Source organism: Oncorhynchus mykiss, chromosome 6 (assembly GCF_013265735.2).
Source record: "Oncorhynchus mykiss isolate Arlee chromosome 6, USDA_OmykA_1.1, whole genome shotgun sequence".
Classification (NCBI taxonomy): domain Eukaryota; kingdom Metazoa; phylum Chordata; class Actinopteri; order Salmoniformes; family Salmonidae; genus Oncorhynchus; species Oncorhynchus mykiss.
This window is the reverse complement of record NC_048570.1, coordinates 99,501,278-99,519,861: the sequence shown is the minus strand read 5'-3', so window position 1 is coordinate 99,519,861 and position 18,584 is coordinate 99,501,278. Positions and strand designations below refer to the sequence as shown.

Here is an 18,584-nt window from a genome sequence, read left to right as displayed (position 1 = left end):
GTTTAGTGCCAACCATCAAACCACAACTCTTAACTTCTTGATCCTACTTGAGACGCAGACGTCTCAAGTAGGCACCTGGAAATGCAAATGCGCTACGCTAAATGCTAAATGTACTCGTTAAAACTCAAACGTTCATTAAAATACACATGCAGGGTATTGAATTAAAGTTACACTCGTTGTGAATCTAGCCAACAAGTCAGATTTTTAAAATGCTTTTCGGCGAAAGCATGAGAAGCTATTATCTGATAGCATGCAACACCCCAAAATGCCTGAAGGCGACGTAAACAAAATAATTAGCGTAGCCGGCGCTACACAAAAACGCAGAAATAAAATATAAAACATTCATTACCTTTGATGATATTCTTTGTTGGCACTCCTATATGTCCCATAAACATCACAAATTGGTCTTTTTCCCGATTAAATCCGTCCATGAATGCCCAAAATATCCATTTGTATAGCCTGTCTGCTTCACGAAAAAAGCTCTCTTCCAACACGCAACGTCATTTTTAAAAATGATATAAGTTGCCTATATTCTTTGACAAAACACTTCAACCTACTTTTGTAACCCAACTTTAGGTATTTGTAAACGTTAATAAGCGATCAAATTGATCACTGGGCGATCAGTATTCAATAGCAGCTACTCAAGAAAACAATGTCCATTTTTCAATCTTCCAAAATCGATTGAGGTAGGCTGGATGGAATGACGGATCTATTGGTAATGTCTCAAAGGATTTTTGTCAATGAAAATGACGTTTTTGGCGACATCGTGTGGAAGCTGTAGGAAATGCATCCGTGTCCATATTAAATTTGGTGAAAGGGGCGCATGGATACTTTTTTCAGCTTTCAGTGACAAGTTTTTCTTGCGCTTTTCGATGAAACACACGCTCTGTTATAGTCACAGCCGTGATTTAACAAGTTTTAGAAACTTCAGAGTGTTTTCTATCCACACATACTAATCATATGCATATACTATATTCCTGGCATGAGTAGCAGGACGCTGAAATGTTGCGCGATTTTTAACAGAATGTTCGAAAAAAGAGGGGGTAGGATGAAGAGGTTAACCACTTAGCTAGATAGCGAACTAGCTACTAAATTAGAGCAAAGCATTAAATGCATTGCATTTATCACATTTTAGACAGTTAGTTGGTTATAAGATATCTAGCTGGCAAACATTTAGTTGTGAATTCCAGATCACCTGGCATGAGCTGCACAACAGTGAGTGACTTACAAGGCTCCGGTCTCTCATTGTTGTGTGCTTGTAAACAAATATCACGTGACTGAGGACGAGCAAAAAGAAATTAAGAACCTGGTCTTCTTTATCTCCTGTTGTATTGCACAAGTTGACTTCAGCTATTTACTTAAAATGGCTACAAATATTACCATTTGTTTAAAAAAACTTCAAAGAAATAGTTTCAACGGTATTTAAAAACCATCCCATGGCTTTTTCCAAATACCTTTGTATACGGTGTACTAGTACTAACCAACAAACCACAACTCTAAACTGGTACCAATCTAGCCTCGTTGCCAGTCTGTTTAGCTAAAATTAATGTTACGTGTCAAAGAGACTGGTCTTTCTTCAAAATTGCCATTAATGAACTTGAGGAGAACAGAAGATTTGATCTTGATTGGATAACCCCCACAGCTATCCTCCAATCAAAGGTTATGCAAATATTTGAACATGTGTTTTTCTCCACAGATTGTGTTCGTGTCCGGTTGCTGAGTGACTGTATTTGGTTTGTCCGCACGAAACCAGTCTGTCTGTTGCTAGCTCACATCAAATTCCTCTAACTATATATACTGAACAAAAATATAAACACAACATGCTATAATTTCAAAGATTTTACTGAGTTACATTTTGTAAAATGTTACATGAACTGTATTAGGCCTGAATCTATGGATTTCACATGACTGGGAATACAGATATGCATCTGTTGGGCATAGATACCTTTTTATTTTTTAAAGGTAGGGTCATGGATCAGAAAACCAGTCAGTATCTAGTGTGACCACCATTTGCCTCATGCATCTCTTTCACATAGAGTTGATAAGGCTGTTAATTGTGACCTGTGGAATGTTATGCCACTCCTCTTCAATGGCTGTGTGAAGTTGACAGACAGAACACTATTAGAACCCTGTGATGGACTGGACAGGACAGACAGAACACTATTAGAACGCTGTCATGGACTGGACAGGACAGACAGAACACTATTAGAACCCTGTGATGGACTGGACAGGACAGACAGAACACTATTAGAACCCTGTGATGGACTGGACAGGACAAACAGACAGAACACTATTAGAACCCTGTGATGGACTGGACAGGACAAACAGACAGAACACTATTAGAACCCTGTGATGGACTGGACAGGACAGACAGAACACTATTAGAACCCTGTGATGGACTGGACAGGACAAACAAGCTGTGCATTATCATACAGAAACATGAGGTGATGGACTGGACAGGACAAACAAGCTGTGCATTATCATACAGAAACATGAGGTGATGGACTGGACAGGACAAACAAGCTGTGCATTATCATACAGAAACATGAGGTGATGGACTGGACAGGACAAACAAGCTGTACATTATCATACAGAAACATGAGGTGATGGACTGGACAGGACAAACAAGCTGTACATTATCATACAGAAACATGAGGTGATGGACTGGACAGGACAAACAAGCTGTACATTATCATACAGAAACATGAGGTGATGGACTGGACAGGACAAATAAGCTGTGCATTATCATACAGAAACATGAGGTGATGGACTGGACAGGACAAATAAGCTGTGCATTATCATGCTGAAACATGAGGTGATGGACTGGACTAGAGGTCGACCGATTAATCGGAATGGCCCATTAATTAGGGCCGATTTCAAGTTTTCATAACAATCGGAAATCGGTATTTTTGGGTGCCGATTTTTTTTTTTTTTATGTAATTTTTTTAGACCTTTTATTTAATCTTTATTTAACTTGGCAAGTCAGTTAAGAACACATTCTTATTTTCAATGACGGCCTAGAAACGGTGGGTTAACTGCCTCGTTCAGGGGCAGAACAACAGATTTTCACATTGTCAGCTCGGGGGATCCAATCTTGCAACCTTACAGTTAACTAGTCCAACGCAATAACGACCTGCCTCTCTCTCATTGCACTCCACAAGGAGACTGACTGTTACACGAATGCAGTAAGCCAAGGTAAGTTGCTAGCTAGCATTAAACTTATCTTATAAAAAACAATCCATCATAATCACTAGTTAACTACACATGGTTGATGATATTATTAGATATTATCTAGCGTGTCCTTCGTTGCATATAATCTGACTGAGCATACAAGTATCTGACTGAGTGGTGGCAGGCAGAAGCAGGTGCGTAAACATTCATTCAAACAGCACTTTCGTGCATTTTGCCAGCAGCTCTTCATTGTGCGTCAAGCATTGCGCTGTTTATGACTTCAAGCCTATCAACTCCCGAGATGAGGCTGGTGTGACCGAAGTGAAATGGCTAGCTAGTTAGCGCGCGCTAATAGCCTTTCAAACTTCACTCGCTCTGAGCCTTGGAGTGGTTGTTTCCTTTGCTCTGCATGGAGTGGTTGTTTCATTTGCTCTGTATGGGTAACACTGCTTCGTTGTGTTGCTGATCCGAGCCCAGGGAGGAGCGAGGAGAGGGACGGAAGCTATACTGTTACACTGGCAATACTAAAGTGACTATAAGAACATCCAATAGTCAAAGGTAAATGAAATACAAATGGTAAAGAGAGAAATAGTCCTATAATTCCTATAGTAACTACAAACTAAAACTTCTTACCTGGGAATATTGAAGACTCATGTTAAAAGGAACCACCAGCTTTCATATGTTCTCATGTTCTGAGCAAGGAACTGAAACGTTAGCTTTCTTACATGGCACATATTGCACTTTTACTTTCTTCTCCAACACTTTTGTTTTTGCATTATTTAAACCAAATTTAACATGTTTCATTATTTACTTGAGGCTAAATTGATTTTATTGATGCATTATATTAAGTTAAAATAAGTGTTAATTCAGTAATGTTGTAATTGTCATTATTACAAATAGATTTTTTTTTAAATCGGCCGATTAATCGGTATTGGATTTTTTGGTCCTCCAATAATCGGTATCGGTATTGGCGTTGAAAAATCATAATCAGTCGACCTCTAGACTGGACAGGACAAACAAGCTGTGCATTATCATACTGAAACATGAGGTGATGGACTGGACAGGACAAACAGTATGTACATTATCATGCTGAAACATAAGGTGATCGTGGCGGATGAATAACAAGACAATGGGCCTCAGGATCTCGTCACGGTATCTCTGTGCATTCAAATTGCCATCGATAAAATGCAATTGTGTTCGTTGTCCGTAGTTTATGCCTGCCCATACCATAACCCCACCATGGGGCGCTTGCCCACAAAAGCTATACACGTGGTCTGCGGTTGTGAGGCCAGTTGGATGTACTGCAAAATGAGTGATCTAAAACAATGTAAAGAAATGAACATGAAATTCTCTGGCAACAGCTCTGGTGGAAATTTCTGCAGTCAGCATGCCAATTGCATGCTTCCTCAAAACTTGAGACATCTGTGGCATTGTGTTGTGTGACAAAACTGCACATTTTACAGTGGCATTTTTATTGTCCCCAGCACAAGGTGCACCTGTGTAATGGTCATGCTGTTTAATCAGCTTTTTGATTAAACACACCTGTGAGGTGGATAGAATATCTTGGCAAAGGAGAAATGCTCACTAACAGAGATGTAAACAAATTCGTCCACAATATTTTTGAGAAATCAGCTTTTTGTGCGTATGGAACATTTCTGTGATATTTTTTTTCAGCTCATGAAACATGGGACCATGTTGCATCATGTTGCATTTATATTGTTGTTCAGCATGGGTTAGGGTTAGGGTCAGTATGGTTTAGGGTTAGGGTTAGCATGGTTTAGGGTTAGGGTTAGGGTCAGTATGGTTTAGGGTTAGGGTTAGCATGGTTTAGGGTTAGGGTTAGGGTTAGGGTCAGCATGGTTTAGGGTTAGGGTTAGGGTTAGGGTCAGCATGGTTTAGGGTTAGGGTTAGGGTCAGCATGGTTTAGGGTTAGGGTTAGGGTTAGGGTCAGCATGGTTTAGGGTTAGGGTTAGGGTTAGGGTCAGTATGGTTTAGGGTTAGGGTTAGGGTCAGCATGGTTTAGGGTTAGGGTTAGGGTTAGGGTCAGCATGGTTTAGGGTTAGGGTTAGGGTTAGGGTCAGTATGGTTTAGGGTTAGGGTTAGCATGGTTTAGGGTTAGGGTTAGGGTTAGGGTCAGTATGGTTTAGGGTTAGGGTCAGTATGGTTTAGGGTTAGGGTTAGGGTCAGTATGGTTTAGGGTTAGGGTCAGTATGGTTTAGGGTTAGGGTCAGCATGGTTTAGGGTTAGGGTTAGCATGGTTTAGGGTTAGGGTTAGCATGGTTTAGGGTTAGGGTTAGCATGGTTTAGGGTTAGGGTTAGCATGGTTTAGGGTTAGGGTCAGTATGGTTTAGGGTTAGGGTCAGCATGGTTTAGGGTTAGGGTCAGCATGGTTTAGGGTTAGGGTCAGTATGGTTTAGGGTTAGGGTTAGCATGGTTTAGGGTTAGGGTTAGGGTTAGGGTCAGTATGGTTTAGGGTTAGGGTCAGTATGGTTTAGGGTTAGGGTTAGGGTCAGTATGGTTTAGGGTTAGGGTTAGGGTCAGTATGGTTTAGGGTTAGGGTTAGGGTCAGTATGGTTTAGGGTTAGGGTTAGGGTCAGTATGGTTTAGGGTTAGGGTTAGGGTCAGCATGGTTTAGGGTTAGGGTTAGGGTTAGGGTCAGCATGGTTTAGGGTTAGGGTTAGGGTTAGGGTCAGTATGGTTTAGGGTTAGGGTTAGCATGGTTTAGGGTTAGGGTTAGGGTTAGGGTCAGTATGGTTTAGGGTTAGGGTCAGTATGGTTTAGGGTTAGGGTTAGGGTCAGTATGGTTTAGGGTTAGGGTCAGTATGGTTTAGGGTTAGGGTCAGCATGGTTTAGGGTTAGGGTTAGCATGGTTTAGGGTTAGGGTTAGCATGGTTTAGGGTTAGGGTTAGCATGGTTTAGGGTTAGGGTTAGCATGGTTTAGGGTTAGGGTCAGTATGGTTTAGGGTTAGGGTCAGCATGGTTTAGGGTTAGGGTCAGCATGGTTTAGGGTTAGGGTCAGTATGGTTTAGGGTTAGGGTTAGCATGGTTTAGGGTTAGGGTTAGGGTTAGGGTCAGTATGGTTTAGGGTTAGGGTCAGTATGGTTTAGGGTTAGGGTTAGGGTCAGCATGGTTTAGGGTTAGGGTTAGGGTTAGGGTCAGCATGGTTTAGGGTTAGGGTTAGGGTTAGGGTCAGTATGGTTTAGGGTTAGGGTTAGCATGGTTTAGGGTTAGGGTTAGGGTTAGGGTCAGTATGGTTTAGGGTTAGGGTCAGTATGGTTTAGGGTTAGGGTTAGGGTCAGTATGGTTTAGGGTTAGGGTCAGTATGGTTTAGGGTTAGGGTCAGCATGGTTTAGGGTTAGGGTTAGCATGGTTTAGGGTTAGGGTTAGCATGGTTTAGGGTTAGGGTTAGCATGGTTTAGGGTTAGGGTTAGCATGGTTTAGGGTTAGGGTCAGTATGGTTTAGGGTTAGGGTCAGCATGGTTTAGGGTTAGGGTCAGCATGGTTTAGGGTTAGGGTCAGTATGGTTTAGGGTTAGGGTTAGCATGGTTTAGGGTTAGGGTTAGGGTTAGGGTCAGTATGGTTTAGGGTTAGGGTCAGTATGGTTTAGGGTTAGGGTCAGCATGGTTTAGGGTTAGGGTCAGCATGGTTTAGGGTTAGGGTCAGTATGGTTTAGGGTTAGGGTTAGCATGGTTTAGGGTTAGGGTCAGCATGGTTTAGGGTTAGGGTTAGGGTCAGCATGGTTTAGGGTTAGGGTCAGTATGGTTTAGGGTTAGGGTTAGCATGGTTTAGGGTTAGGGTCAGTATGGTTTAGGGTTAGGGTTAGCATGGTTTAGGGTTAGGGTTAGGGTTAGGGTCAGTATGGTTTAGGGTTAGGGTTAGGGTTAGGGTCAGTATGGTTTAGGGTTAGGGTTAGGGTTAGGGTCAGTATGGTTTAGGGTTAGGGTTAGGGTCAGTATGGTTTAGGGTTAGGGTTAGGGTCAGTATGGTTTAGGGTTAGGGTTAGGGTCAGTATGGTTTAGGGTTAGGGTCAGTATGGTTTAGGGTTAGGGTTAGGGTCAGTATGGTTTAGGGTTAGGGTTAGGGTTAGGGTCAGTATGGTTTAGGGTTAGGGTTAGGGTCAGTATGGTTTAGGGTTAGGGTTAGGGTCAGTATGGTTTAGGGTTAGGGTTAGGGTCAGTATGGTTTAGGGTTAGGGTCAGTATGGTTTAGGGTTAGGGTTAGGGTTAGGGTCAGTATGGTTTAGGGTTAGGGTTAGGGTTAGGGTCAGTATGGTTTAGGGTTAGGGTTAGGGTCAGTATGGTTTAGGGTTAGGGTTAGGGTCAGTATGGTTTAGGGTTAGGGTTAGGGTCAGTATGGTTTAGGGTTAGGGTTAGGGTCAGTATGGTTTAGGGTTAGGGTTAGGGTCAGTATGGTTTAGGGTTAGGGTTAGGGTTAGGGTCAGTATGGTTTAGGGTTAGGGTTAGGGTCAGTATGGTTTAGGGTTAGGGTTAGGGTTAGGGTCAGTATGGTTTAGGGTTAGGGTTAGGGTCAGTATGGTTTAGGGTTAGGGTTAGGGTCAGTATGGTTTAGGGTTAGGGTTAGGGTCAGTATGGTTTAGGGTTAGGGTTAGGGTTAGGGTCAGTATGGTTTAGGGTTAGGGTTAGGGTTAGGGTCAGTATGGTTTAGGGTTAGGGTTAGGGTCAGTATGGTTTAGGGTTAGGGTTAGGGTCAGTATGGTTTAGGGTTAGGGTTAGGGTCAGTATGGTTTAGGGTTAGGGTCAGTATGGTTTAGGGTTAGGGTTAGGGTCAGTATGGTTTAGGGTTAGGGTTAGGGTTAGGGTCAGTATGGTTTAGGGTTAGGGTTAGGGTTAGGGTCAGTATGGTTTAGGGTTAGGGTTAGGGTTAGGGTCAGTGTGGTTTAGGGTTAGGGTTAGGGTTAGGGTCAGTATGGTTTAGGGTTAGGGTTAGGGTTAGGGTCAGTATGGTTTAGGGTTAGGGTTAGGGTTAGGGTCAGTATGGTTTAGGGTTAGGGTTAGGGTCAGTATGGTTTAGGGTTAGGGTTAGGGTTAGGGTCAGTATGGTTTAGGGTTAGGGTTAGGGTCAGCATGGTTTAGGGTTAGGGTCAGCATGGTTTAGGGTTAGGGTTAGGGTCAGCATGGTTTAGGGTTAGGGTCAGGGTTAGGGTCAGCATGGTTTAGGGTTAGGGTTAGGGTTAGGGTCAGCATGGTTTAGGTCAGAGACTCTATAAAATGTTGGCAATGCGCTGGTTAGAATGGAGTTACTGTAGCATTCTGAATGGGATTTCACATGTACTTGTTAGTATTGCTAACCTACGGATTACAGAGGCTCAGTGGGGTTCCAAAATAGCAGCCCTGGTGTTCAGTGCTGGTATTACCGAATGTCCCTGGATGGCACACGGTCGGTATGAAGGTGTGATATAAAGATTATCACCCAAACCTACCAGGCTGTGATAGACTGACAGGATGCTCTCAATGGTGCATCTGTAGGCGGTCTTAGGGGGCCAACCTCCTGATATTGAAGAGATGCTGTTACACCATTTTCACTCAACTCTGTAACTGTTCTAAAGTTACAGTTGGCTTTGTGAAATCCCTGAACAGTTTCCTTTCTCTCTGACAACTGAGTTAGGAAGGACATCTGTATCTTTGTAGTGACTGGGTATAATGATACGCCATCCAAATTGTAATTAATAACTTCACCATGTGCAAAGGGATATTCAATGTTCAATATCCATCTACCAATAGGTGCCCTTCTTTACGAGGCATTGGAAAACGTCCCTGGTCAAAATGTGGAAAAAGTCAAGAGGTGTGAATACTTTCTGAAGGCACTATAGGTCCTTAGTGATGTGGACACCGAGGAGCCTAAAGCTCTCAACCCGCTCCACTACAGCCCTGTCGATGTGAATGGGGGCGTGCTTGGTACTCCGTTTCCTGTAGTCCACCATCAACCAGTTTTGATAGTAAAGTGGAAAGTGCAAGAACAAAATTATTTTGGGATTCTTGCGAGGGCCTAGTGTACTGTCGTCTTGTTGTAGTCTTGTGTTCAGCCCACTGCCTCTCTCTTAATTAATGAACTCAACAGTTGTTATCATCACTCTAATCATAAAAATGAAAATTGAGGTGTTGGCTTTGGGGATGACCAGTGAGATATACCTGCTGGAGCACATGCTACGGGTGGGTGTTGTTATCGTGACCAGTGAGCTGAGATAAGGCGGAGCTTTACCTAGCATAGATTTATAGATGACCTGGAGCCAGTGGGTCTGGCGCCGAATATGTAGCGAGGGCCAGCCGACTAGAGCATACAGGTCGCAGTGGTGGGTAGTATAAGGGATTAGATCTCTACTGTCCATAATCTATTAGATCTATACTGTCTATAACCTATTAGATCTCTACTATCTATAACATATTAGATCTCTACTGTCCATAATCTATTAGATCTCTACTGTCTATACATCTCTACTGTCTACAATATATTAGATCTCTACTGTCTATAATCTATTAGATCTATACTATCTATAACCTATTAGATCTCTACTGTCTATAACCTATTAGATCTCTACTCTCTAAACTCTATTAGATCTCTACTGTCCATAATTTATTAGATCTCTACTGTCTATAACCTATTTGATCTCCACTATCTATAACCTATTAGATCTCTACTGTCTAACCTATTAGATATCTACTGTCTATACTCTATTATATATCTACTGTCTATAACCTATTAGATCTCTGTCTATAACCTATTAGATCTCTGTCTAAAACCTATTAGATCTCTACTGTCTATAACCTATTAGATTTCTACTGTCTACAATCTATTAGATCTCTACTGTATGTAATCTACTGTATTATATTTCTGTCAATAACTTATTAGATCTCCACTGTCTATAATCTATTAGATCTCTACTGTCTATAACCTATTCGATCTCTACTGTCTATAACCTATTATGTTTCACTGTCATCATTAGAACTTGCTGGGCCCATTGGTGAGAGGAGGAAGGTGCAGTAGAACTGTAGTCTATGGAACCAGTACATAGGACACATTTTAATGGTCCAGTAAAACTATGTTGAATGTTTAACCTGGTAGACTACCTCCTACCTTACAGCAAGCAGGTGAATGTTTAACCTGGGAGACTACCTCCTACTTTACAGCAGGTGTGTTGATTGTTTAACCTGGTAGACTACCTCCTACCTTACAGCAGGTGTGTTGAATGTTTAACCTGGTAGACTACCTGCTACCTTACAGCAGGTGAATGTTTAACCTGGTAGTCTACCTCCTACCTTACAGCAGGTGAATGTTTAACCTGGTAGACTACATCCTACCTTACAGCAGGTGAATGTTTAACCTGGTAGACTACCTCCTACCTTACAGCAGGTGAATGTTTAACCTGGTAGACTACCTCCTACCTTACAGCAGGTGTGTTGAATGTTTAACCTGGGAGACTACCTCCTACCTTACAGCAGGTGAATGTTTAACCTGGTAGACTACATCCTACCTTACAGCAGGTGTGTTGAATGTTTAACCTGGTAGACTACCTCCTACCTTACAGCAGGTGAATGTTTAACCTGGTAGACTACATCCTACCTTACAGCAGGTGAATGTTTAACCTGGTAGACTACCTCCTACCTTACAGCAGGTGAATGTTTAACCTGGTAGACTACATCCTACCTTACAGCAGGTGAATGTTTAACCTGGTAGACTACCTCCTACCTTACAGCAGGTGAATGTTTAACCTGGTAGACTACCTCCTACCTTACAGCAGGTGTGTTGAATGTTTAACCTGGGAGACTACCTCCTACCTTACAGCAAGTGTGTTGAATGTTTAACCTGGTAGACTGCCTCCTACCTTACAGCAGGTGAATGTTTAACCTGGTAGACTACATCCTACCTTACAGCAGGTGAATGTTTAACCTGGTAGTCTACCTCCTACCTTACAGCAGGTGAATGTTTAACCTGGTAGACTACCTCCTACCTTACAGCAGGTGTGTTGAATGTTTAACATGGGAGACTACCTCCTACCTTACAGCAGGTGAATGTTTAACCTGGTAGACTACCTCCTACATTACAGCAAGTGTGTTGAATGTTTAACCTGGTAGACTGCCTCCTACCTTACAGCAGGTGAATGTTTAACCTGGTAGACTACATCCTACCTTACAGCAGGTGAATGTTTAACCTGGTAGACTACCTCCTACCTTACAGCAGGTGAATGTTTAACCTGGTAGACTATCTCCTACCTTACAGCAGGTGAATGTTTAACCTGGTAGACTACCTCCTACCTTACAGCAGGTGAATGTTTAACCTGGTAGACTACCTCCTACCTTACAGCAGGTGTGTTGAATGTTTAACCTGGTAGTCTACCTCCTACCTTACAGCAGGTGAATGTTTAACCTGGTAGACTACCTCCTACCTTACAGCAGGTGAATGTTTAACCTGGTAGACTACCTCCTACCTTACAGCAGGTGAATGTTTAACCTGGTAGACTACCTCCTACTTTACAGCAGGTGAATGTTTAACCTGGTAGACTACCTCCTACCTTACAGCAGGTGAATGTTTAACCTGGTAGACTACCTCCTACCTTACAGCAGGTGTGTTGAATGTTTAACCTGGTAGACTACCTCCTACCTTACAGCAGGTGAATGTTTAACCTGGTAGACTACCTCCTACCTTACAGCAAGTGTGTTGAATGTTTAACCTGGGAGACTACCTCCTACCTTACAGCAGGTGAATGTTTAACCTGGTAGACTCCCTCCTACCTTACAGCAGGTGTGTTGAATGTTTAACCTGGTAGTCTACCTCCTACCTTACAGCAGGTGAATGTTTAACCTGGTAGACTATCTCCTACCTTACAGCAGGTGAATGTTTAACCTGGTAGACTACCTCCTACCTTACAGCAGGTGAATGTTTAACCTGGTAGACTACCTCCTGCCTTACAGCAGGTGAATGTTTAACCTGGTAGACTACCTCCTACCTTACAGCAGGTGAATGTTTAACCTGGTAGACTACCTCCTACCTTACAGCAGGTGTGTTGAATGTTTAACCTGGTAGTCTACCTCCTACCTTACAGCAGGTGAATGTTTAACCTGGTAGACTACCTCCTACCTTACAGCAGGTGTGTTGAATGTTTAACATGGGAGACTACCTCCTACCTTACAGCAGGTGAATGTTTAACCTGGTAGACTACCTCCTACATTACAGCAAGTGTGTTGAATGTTTAACCTGGTAGACTGCCTCCTACCTTACAGCAGGTGAATGTTTAACCTGGTAGACTACATCCTACCTTACAGCAGGTGAATGTTTAACCTGGTAGACTACCTCCTACCTTACAGCAGGTGAATGTTTAACCTGGTAGACTATCTCCTACCTTACAGCAGGTGAATGTTTAACCTGGTAGACTACCTCCTACCTTACAGCAGGTGAATGTTTAACCTGGTAGACTACCTCCTACCTTACAGCAGGTGTGTTGAATGTTTAACCTGGTAGTCTACCTCCTACCTTACAGCAGGTGAATGTTTAACCTGGTAGACTACCTCCTACCTTACAGCAGGTGAATGTTTAACCTGGTAGACTACCTCCTACCTTACAGCAGGTGAATGTTTAACCTGGTAGACTACCTCCTACCTTACAGCAGGTGTGTTGAATGTTTAACCTGGTAGTCTACCTCCTACCTTACAGCAGGTGAATGTTTAACCTGGTAGACTATCTCCTACCTTACAGCAGGTGAATGTTTAACCTGGTAGACTACCTCCTACCTTACAGCAGGTGTGTTGAATGTTTAACCTGGTAGTCTACCTCCTACCTTACAGCAGGTGAATGTTTAACCTTTTAGACTACCTCCTACCTTACAGCAGGTGAATGTTTAACCTGGTAGACTACCTCCTACCTTACAGCAGGTGAATGTTTAACCTGGTAGACTACCTCCTACCTTACAGCAGGTGTGTTGAATGTTTAACCTGGTAGTCTACCTCCTACCTTACAGCAGGTGAATGTTTAACCTGGTAGTCTACCTCCTACCTTACAGCAGGTGAATGTTTAACCTGGTAGACTACCTCCTACCTTACAGCAGGTGAATGTTTAACCTGGTAGTCTACCTCCTACCTTACAGCAGGTGAATGTTTAACCTGGTAGACTACCTCCTACCTTACAGCAGGTGAATGTTTAACCTGGTAGTCTACCTCCTACCTTACAGCAGGTGAATGTTTAACCTGGTAGACTACCTCCTACCTTACAGCAGGTGAATGTTTAACCTGGTAGACTACCTCCTACCTTACAGCAGGTGAATGTTTAACCTGGTAGACTACCTCCTACCTTACAGCAGGTGAATGTTTAACCTGGTAGACTACCTCCTACCTTACAGCAGGTGAATGTTTAACCTGGTAGACTACCTCCTACCTTACAGCAGGTGAATGTTTAACCTGGTAGTCTACCTCCTACCTTACAGCAGGTGAATGTTTAACCTGGTAGACTACCTCCTACCTTACAGCAGGTGAATGTTTAACCTGGTAGACTACCTCCTACCTTACAGCAGGTGAATGTTTAACCTGGTAGACTACCTCCTACCTTACAGCAGGTGTGTTGAATGTTTAACCTGGTAGTCTACCTCCTACCTTACAGCAGGTGAATGTTTAACCTGGTAGTCTACCTCCTACCTTACAGCAGGTGAATGTTTATTATTTTATTATTATTTATTTATTTATTCCTGGCTAGGGTACAGGGTCTGTGCCTGGCTAGGGTACAGGGTCTGTGCCTGGCTAGGGTACAGGGTCTGTGCCTGGCTAGGGTACAGGGTCTGTGCCTGGCTAGGGTCTGTGCCTGGCTAGGGTCTGTGCCTGGCTAGGGTCTGTGCCTGGCTAGGGTACAGGGTCTTTGCCTGGCTACGGTCTGTGCCTGGCTAGGGTCTGTGCCTGGCTAGGGTACAGGGTCTATGCCTGGCTAGGGTACAGGGTCTGTGCCTGGCTAGGGTCTGTGCCTGGCTAGGGTACAGGGTCTGTGCCTGGCTAGGGTACAGGGTCTATGCCTGGCTAGGGTACAGGTCTATGCCTGGCTAGGGTACAGGGTCTATGCCTGGCTAGGGTACAGGGTCTGTGCCTGGCTAGGGTCTGTGCCTGGCTAGGGTCTGTGCCTGGCTAGGGTACAGGGTCTGTGCCTGGCTAGGGTACAGGGTCTGTGCCTGGCTAGGGTACAGGGTCTATGCCTGGCTAGGCTACAGGGTCTTTGCCTTGCTAGATGACCATAGGCTAACGTGGTTCGGACGTTTCGGCTCCCATGGGTATGAAGATACAGGGAGTATAGCTCCATGAACCTGTGTTCTTGAATTCACTGATCGAACTAATATTCTCAAGCTGTCTGTGTATTAAACGGTTTTGTGGTCGCCATGTTTGTGTAACAACACATCATGGAGCAAGACTTTATCTCTCCTCTCTCTATATGTTTCTCTCTCTCTTTCCCTTCCCCCTCTCTCTCTTTCTGTTCCTCTGTCCTTCTCTCATTCTCCCCCACTCTCTGTCTCTGCCTCTCTCTCTCGGTCTTGTTTCTCTCTTTCCCTTCCCCCTCTCTCTCTTTCTGTTCCTCTTTGCTCTGTCCGTCTCTCATTCTTCCCCACTCTCTCTGTCTCTGCCTCTCTCGCTCTTGGTTTCTCTCTCTTTTGCTCTCGGTTTCCATCTCACTCACTCACTCCCTTCCTACTCCCTCCCTCCTTCGCTCCATTGCGCTCTCCCTCTCTCTCTTTCTCTCTCTCTCTCTCTCTCCCCCTCCCTCCCTCCCTCCCTCTCTCTGCATTCCCTCCCTCCCTCTCACGTTGCACCCTGCCCCTCCCGTTCTCTTTCTCTCTCTCTCTCTCTCTCTCTCTCTCTCTCTCTCTCTCTCTCTCTCTCTCTCTCTCTCTCTCTCTCTCTCTCCCTCCCTCTCACGTTGCACCCTGCCCCTCCCGTTCTCTTTCTCTCTCACATTGCTCCCTGCCCCCATCTCCTCTCTCTTTCTCTCTTTCTCTCTCTACTATTCTCCCTTCCCCCACTGCTGCTGCCTCTTATTTTCCTTCTCCCTCACTCCACCATTTCACTCCCTCCCTCCCCTGTTCTCTTTATCTCCTCCCTTCCCTCCCCCCTCAATCCCTCTTTCATTCCATGCAATCATCTGTTCTAGCTCTCTCTCTGCTCTCTTTCTCTCTGCTCACTCTCTCTCCCTCTCTCCCTGTGCTTCCTCCATTACGCCCCCATTTTGTCCTCTCCTCTGAAAGCGTATCCTCCCTCTTCCCTCTTTCCACCATGTTCTCTCCATCTGTTTTCTCCCTCTCTCCTTCATATTCTCTCCATCATGTTGTTCCCCCTCTTCCAGACCATGTATTATACCAACTTTACTGACTGATATTTGATTCAGAAATATGCTTTAAACAAACCTCTGTGAATCTGATCTACTTAAAGCTAGTGTTAGTTATCTCTAGAAGTGTCCCAGTGTGTTGTTGTCTAACCATTACTCATTAGAATCATGGTGTCTCACATACTGTCTATTACAACACCAGACCAGGGGACAGTGTTGAGCCCAGTTTCCCCCAGTACTAGTGTAGTGTTGACCAGGGGACAGTGTTGAACCCAGTTTCCCCCAGTACTAGTGTAGTGTTGACCAGGGGACAGTGTTGATCCCAGTTCCCCCAGTACAAGTGTAGTGTTGACCAGGGGACAGTGTTGAGCCCAGTTTCCCCCAGTACTAGTGTAGTGTTGACCAGGGGACAGTGTTGAGCCCAGTTTCCCCCAGTACTAGTGTAGTGTTGACCAGGGGACAGTGTTGAGCCCAGTTTCCCCCAGTACTAGTGTAGTGTTGACCAGGGGACAGTGTTGAACCCAGTTTCTCCCAGTACTAGTGTAGTGTTGACCAGGGGACAGTGTTGAGCCCAGTTTCCCCCAGTACTAGTGTAGTGTTGACCAGGGGACAGTGTTGAACCCAGTTTCCCCCAGTACTAGTGTAGTGTTGACCAGGGGACAGTGTTGAGCCCAGTTTCCCCCAGTACTAGTGTAGTGTTGACCAGGGGACAGTGTTGAGCCCAGTTTCCCCCAGTACAAGTGTAGTGTTGACCAGGGGACAGTGTTGAGCCCAGTTTCCCCCAGTACTAGTGTAGTGTTGACCAGGGGACAGTGTTGAACCCAGTTTCCCCCAGTACTAGTGTAGTGTTGACCAGGGGACAGTGTTGAGCCCAGTTTCCCCCAGTACTAGTGTAGTGTTGACCAGGGGACAGACCAGGGGACAGTGTTGATCCCAGTTCCCCCAGTACTAGTGTAGTGTTGACCAGGGGACAGTGTTGAACCCAGTTTCCCCCAGTACTAGTGTAGTGTTGACCAGGGGACAGTGTTGAGCCCAGTTTCCCCCAGTACTAGTGTAGTGTTGACCAGGGGACAGACCAGGGGACAGTGTTGATCCCAGTTTCCCCCAGTACTAGTGTAGTGTTGACCAGGGGACAGTGTTGATCCCATTTTCCCCCAGTACTAGTCTAGTGTTGACCAGGGGACCAGGGGACAGTGTTGATCCCAGTTCCCCCAGTACTAGTGTAGTGTTGACCAGGGGACAGTGTTGAGCCCAGTTTCCCCCAGTACTAGTGTAGTGTTGACCAGGGGACAGTGTTGAGCCCAGTTTCCCCCAGTAGTGGTGTAGTGTTAACCAGGCAAGTCAGTTAAGAATAAATTATTATTTACAATGACGGCCTACCCCGGAGATGCTTGGCCAATTGTGCACCGCCATATGGGACTCCCAATCACAGCCGGATGTGATCCCACCTGGATTCAAACCAGGGACTGTAGTGTCTTAGACAGCTGCACCACTCGGGAGCCCAAAATTCATGATTATTTGATTCAGTCAGTATTCTTCTAGTGTAACTATCAACCTGGTTGGTTTCATAACAGAAGAGCATCTGAGGAAACTATACTGAACAAAAATATAAACACAACATGCCAGAATTGCAAATATTCTACTGAGTTACAGTTCATAAGGAAATCAGTGTAATAAATGCATTAGGTCCTAGTCTATGGATTTCACAGGACTGGGAATACAGATATGCATCTGTTGGTCAAAGATAACTGTTTAAAACAGATAGGGGTGTGGATCAGAAAACCTGTCAGTATCTGGTGTGACCACCGTTTGCCTCGTGCAGCGCGACACATCTCCTTCACATAGAGTTGATCAGGCTGTTGATTGGGGCCTGTGGAATGTTGTGCCACTCCTCTTCATTCCCAAACATGCTCAATGGGTGACATGTCTGGAGAGTATGCAGGCCATGGAAGAACTGGGACATTTTCAGCTTCCAGGAATTGTGTACAGACCCTTGCGACATGGGACCGTGCATTATGGCACGACAATGGGCGTTAGGATCTCATCACGGTATCTCTGTGCATTCAACTTGCCATCGATAAAATGGAATTGTGTTCGTTGTCCGTAGCTTATGCCTGCCCATACCATCTGCCCGGTACAGTTGAAACCGAGATTCATCTGTGAAGGGCACACTTCTCCAGCGTGCCAGTGGTCATCGAAGGTGAGCATTTTACCCACTGTAATCGGTTACTACGCCAAACTGCAGTCATGTCAAGACCCTGGTGAGGACGACGAGCAGATGAGCTTCCCTGAGATGGTTTCTAACAGTTTGTGTATAAATTCTTTGGTTGTGTAAACTCAGTTTCATCAGCTGCCTCGGTGGCTGGTCTCAGACCATCCCACAGGTGAAGAAGCCCAATGTGGACGTCCTGGGCTGCCGTGGTTACACGGTTGTGAGGCCGGTGGGGGACCATTCTTGATCCACATGGGGAAACTGTTGAGTGTGAAAGACCCAGCAGCGTTGCAGTTCTTGACTCAAACCTACTACCATAACCGTTCAAAGGCACTTTGTCTTGCCCGTTCATCCTCTGTTTGGCACACATACACGATCCATGTTTCAATTGTCTTAAGGCTTAAACATCCTTCTTTAGCCTGTCTCTTCCCCTTCATCTAAACTGATTGAAGTGGATAGATCGAGAGCATCCTGACCTGTTGCATCCCCGCCTGGTATGGCAACTGCTCGGCATCTGACCGTAAGGCGCTACAGTGGGTACATGTACAAATGACCCCCGCACACTGACTTGGCCTCGTTATTGTTATTTTGTGTTATTTTTTCACATTTTTTACTTTAGTTTATTTGGTAAATATTTTCTTAACTCTTTCTTGAACTGCACTGTTGGTTAAGGGCTTGTAAGTCAGCATTTCACTGTGAGGTCTACACCTGTTGGTTAAGGGCTTGTAAGTAAGCAGGTCTACAGTTGTTGTATTCGGCGCATGTGACAAAGTTTGATTTAACAAGTGACATCGATAAGGGATCATAGTTTTCACCTGGTCAGTCTGTCATGGAAAGAGCTGGCGCTCATAATGTTTTGTACTTGTGTGGAGAGAGAGAGAGAGAGAGAGAGAGA

The 18,584-nt window shown here is 44.6% G+C and overlaps 1 protein-coding gene across 3 annotated transcripts in view; it reads left to right on the top strand.

The window, feature by feature from the left end:
- LOC118965010 (zinc finger protein 710-like) overlaps positions 1-18,584 on the top strand; it is a 46,844-nt gene that overhangs the window by 6,754 nt on the left and 21,506 nt on the right. The gene's annotated exons all lie outside the window — the stretch shown is intronic.